Source organism: Lathyrus oleraceus, chromosome 5, assembly GCF_024323335.1.
Source record: "Lathyrus oleraceus cultivar Zhongwan6 chromosome 5, CAAS_Psat_ZW6_1.0, whole genome shotgun sequence".
Lineage (NCBI taxonomy): Eukaryota > Viridiplantae > Streptophyta > Magnoliopsida > Fabales > Fabaceae > Lathyrus > Lathyrus oleraceus.
This window is the reverse complement of record NC_066583.1, coordinates 180,903,673-180,908,580: the sequence shown is the minus strand read 5'-3', so window position 1 is coordinate 180,908,580 and position 4,908 is coordinate 180,903,673.

Below are 4,908 nucleotides of genomic sequence, written 5' to 3'. Positions count from 1 at the left end.
TTGTTTTGTCTCGTTCCGACTTCAAAAACAAGTTTCCGGATCTCGTTGATAACAATCTGGTTACCCCTCATATGACTTCGACAAACCGATCTATCTTGCTGAAGAAGAAGACGAAGAAGATTGTGACCTGCTGGAATTAGCCAGGTTGTTGAAACAAGAGGAGAAGGTGATTCAGCCGCACGAGGAGCGGGTTGAGGTCGTTATTCCAAGCACCGCCGAGGTCAGGAAGGAAGTGAAAATTGTGGCCGCTTCAGAGGCGAGTCGAGAGCAGAATGGTAGCCTTGTTGAGGGAGTATGAAGATACTTTCGCCTGGTCATGTCAGGGTATGCCGGGACAGATACCGATGACGTTGTGCACAAGCTACCGTGGAAAGGAGACTGTCCTCCAGAGAGGCGAAACGCCGGTGCTACTTATCAGAGAGCCATGGTGACTTTGTTTCATGATATAATTCATCATGAAGTTGAATGCAATGCTATGACTTGATAGCAAAGTCCCAAACAGGAGTGGGGCATCTGGTGGAGACAATTCAAACCGAGGTTGAATTCAGATAAGTGCACGTTCAGAGTGCGGTCCGGTAAGATGTTGGGGTTCATTGTAAGGGAGGAATCGAGGTTCATCCTGCTTTAAAAAAAAAAAAAAAAAAAACGCCTGAACCGAGAAAGAAAAAAAGAGGTTCGTGGTTTCTTAGAAAGATTGAACTACCTGTCATGGTTCACATCTCATCTAACAGCCACGTGCGAACCTACATTCAAGATGTTGAAAAAAAAAAGGGATCAAACGGTCAGATGAAATAATGATTGCCAAGGGGCATTGAAAGAATAAAAAGAAAAGTGGCAGGAACCTCTGATTCCGATGTCTCCTGTGGAAAGAGCAATTGTCAATCTGTACTTGACGGCCTTCGAGGGGTCTACGAGGTGTATTGGGTCAGCATGACGAGTCTTGTCGAAAAGAGCATGCAATTTACCTTAGCAAAAAGTTTACCGACTGTGAAACAATACATTCACTGTTCGAGAAAACTTGATGTACTTTGGCATAGGCTGCTCGCCGATTGAGACAGTGTATGCTGATTCATACCACTTTGTGGATTTCAAGATGGATTTGATCAGGTAGATTTCTGAAAAAGCCAGCAATGACCGGACAGGTTGCGAAAGGGCCAATGATTTTGATTGAATACGATATTCGATATCCGCTCAGAAAGCAATCAAGGGGTGTATTGTCTGATTACATCTCTCTGCAACCCGTGAGGTTATCAACCGATGAAGTTTGAGTTCCCTGATGAGGACATCTCGAGGTGCTCTAATCGAAAGATTGAGAGTGACCGATCCCGGAGGAGGGGCCTGACCCTGAATCCGCACGGATTCTGATGTCTGATGGGGAGGTTAAGGTGAATGAGCTTTTGTTGCCAGGATAGCATTTGAATGCACCGACGGTGTGATTGAGTAGGAAACTGGTATCCTGGGTATTGATCTTCGGTGTGTCTACTGGGGCAACTCCATTCTCATTGGTATATGGGATGGAGGCGGTATTACCTGTGGAAGTTCAGATTCCCTCTTTGAGAGTCCTGAGGGACGTGAGATTGCAAGAGGCTGAATGGGTAAGGACCCGGTATGAAGAGTTGAGCCTGGTAGAGGAAAAGAGGCTAGCAGCCATCTGTCATGGACAGCTATACCAGCAAAGGATGAAGCGTGCTTTTGATAAGAAGGTGCGACCTCGGGTGTATCACGTAGGTGATATGGTGCTGAAAAGGATCCTTCCTCCTCAAAACGATCGAAGGGGCAAATGGACGCCGAATTATGAAGGTCCATTCGTGGTCAAGAAGGTTTTCTCTGGCGGAGCCTTGTTGTTAACAACCATGGATGGTGAGGATTTTCCATCCCCTGTGAATGCGGACGCAGTTAAAAAATACTTCGTATAAATTGACCCGCTGGACGAAAAGAATAAAATAGTCCAGGCAAAAATGGGCATCCCGGCGAACCAAAAACAGAATGAAAGGTTCGGGCAAAAATTAGGGATAAAAATGAAAAAATGTACACCCGGCAAGTCGAAAACCTGGAAAGGCGACTTGGGCAAAAATGGGTATCCCGGTGGACTGAAAACCCGAAAGGGCGGTCCAGGCAAAAGAGGGGTTGAAACGAACAACTGTGTCTAGCATGATCGTTTGCGCTTTGGTTAAAGCATCATGGATAATACCCGGTGGGGATCAATCAGGAATCGTCTTGTTCAGAAGGCAGAAAGCATGGAGAGTCTGAGGACATATGGGGTGTAACCGAGTTGGAACTCGATGAGATCACGGGTTTCACATTGCCATTAGGATAGATTTTTCCTTTTGTGCGCAATTACCTCTTTTCAGGAATTGCTTCCTTTGTATTGCTCATTTGAGCCACACACTTTTCCAGTCGATAAAATGCATATTCAGTCAAATAATTTTGTTTTTTGTCTTCATTACCGCTTTGATTGCAAAAACATCCAGATATTGTTGATAAAGAATGTTGCATTTTAATACATACAGGTCCCTTCCAATGCATGCTTATAAGATTGAAAACTTGAAATCTTATTTGGAAGGTTGAGTGATCCAAGTGTTGAAATCTTGACACGCCTGGGGCACGGTTATATCTGACGATCTGTTTTGCAGGAACTGTTGGATATTTTCACTCACTTGCAGGTTGTGATGTGGAAGCTTTGTAACAGATCCCCAGAGAATTCGCTCAGGAACGAAAGTGGCGAGGACGTTGAGACGTACGACGATCCTTGATAATAATCAAGAAGACTCTTCAAAGTCGAAAGGCTTGAAAGTGTGTAATTCCCCGCAGAGTCCGCTCAGGGACGAGTGCATGAAGAAAGGACGGAGAGACGACGAGACGTCCGACGACCTTTGGAATTAACCAAGAAGACTCTTCAAAGTCGAAAGGTTGAAATTATGTATAAATCCCAGGAGTACGTTCTCGTCGAGCGCGGGGCGATTTGGAATACAAGATGATGGAGCAGAAAAGGTCCAGATGAGTCTGGGAATTTTCAAAAGTGGAAAGCTGATACGAGATTGGGAGGTGGATACTGTGGTTCGACGAGTCGATGGGTGTTCTGTACCTACTTTTCTCATTTCCCAGCTAGATCCCCAAGCAGAATTAGAGGACTAGCTCCCCTGCAGATCCAAGGTCTGTGGACTTTCTCCAGCCGAGTCATGGTGGTTATCTCCGGCAGGTTTACAACGGTGTTTCCTCAGCAGCCAGGTCTGAAGGTTGTTACTCCCCGAGTGGAGCGGGTTTCAATGGAATATTTCTCCAGCAGCGTTCATCCTACCAGTGGATTGGACAAGTTCCCGTAGCAGACGGATTTTTGCATCACCAGCTGAGTTGATTCTACCTATGGGTTGCGCGGGTTGTCTCCAGCGGAGTGGTATGCGTTTCCCTAGCAGGATCAGGATGGTTATCCCCGGCAGGTGATAGAGTGATGCATCCCCAGTTGAGTCTGGAGATTGCTATTTTCCCCAGCGGAGTATTTGTGAGCATTTCCCCAGTGAAGTCAGCAGGTATCTGTGAGGGTTTTCCCGAAGCAGAGTCAGGATTAATGTCCTCAGCAAGTCAAAGACTGTTGTATCCCCACAGAGTGTTGGTGGTGCTTATCCCCAGCAGTTTCTCGAGTGGATTGGATACAAAGGAGGTTCTTCCCCAGCAAGGGTTGCCTTATTCCCAACAGCAGTTATTCCCCAGCAGGGTGGAATTGGAGCAGTGACGAGTTCCTCAGCAGAGTGTCTCGTAATCCCCAGAAGAGTCCCTTGCGGGGGATACTTTCTTTATGCATTCATCATGAAAAAATAAACATGGCATATTGCATAGAAAAATAAATAATCGCGTAGCATTTCCATAATTATGGAGCATTACGCAGAAAAAATCAATCATGCATCATTGCGAGCATAAGCTAGTCTCAAACCGTGGTTACTGTTCGAGAAGTGGTTTTGCCCAAAGGTGAAGAGGTGTTACTCCGAGGAGTTCAGCATCGTGATTGAATCAAAGGTATTTCCCCAGTAGTGCGATATTGGAGGAAATGTTTCCGTCGGACAGAGATGGAAATAGCATCAAAGGACGTTACGCGATCAGCGCGATTCAAGCCGTGGTTACCGCTTGGGAATTGGTTTTGCCGGATAGTGAAGACGATACTCCGAGGAGTTCAGCATTGTGAGTTTGGAACAACAGTATTTCCCAGTCATCAGTAAGTGTCTGGTCGAGCTTTCTTTGGTGTCAGTAAACATCATCATTCGATGTCCAGTAAACGTCGAGTTATTTCCCAGTCATTGTTTAATGTCTGGTCGGTCATTGTTTGATGTCCTGTCAACATCCTTGTTTGATGTCCTGTCAACATCCTTGTTTGATGTCCTGTCAACATCATTGTTTGATGTCCTGTCAACATCATTGTTTGATGTCCTGTAAACATCATTGTTCGATGTCCTGTAAACATCCTTGTTTGATGTCCTGTCAACATCATTGTTCGATGTCCAGTAAACGTCGAGTTTTCTCCCAGTCATCAGTCAGTGTCTGGTTGAAAGTGTTACTCTGAGGAGTGTGGTACCATGACGTCAGATCAGCAGTGTTCCCCAGTAGTGCGATATTGGAGGAAATGTTTCCGTCGGACAGAGATGGGAATGATATCAGAAGACGTTACGCGATCAGCGCGATTCCTGGGGTTCAAATGGAGAAAGGATATGCTGAGGCATTTTCCGGGGTTCAAATGGAGAAAGGGAGATGTTGCGACATTTTCTGGAGAACGGGGTTCATTCTGGCGATCGAGAGTTATCGTCAGGCGACTGGGGTTCAAACTGGAGATGGGGTTCATTATGTTGGCAAAAAGAGGAGTGCTGAGGCATTTTCTGGGGTTCAAATGCAGAGGTCCGAGGATCGTTTGCGCGAAAAAAA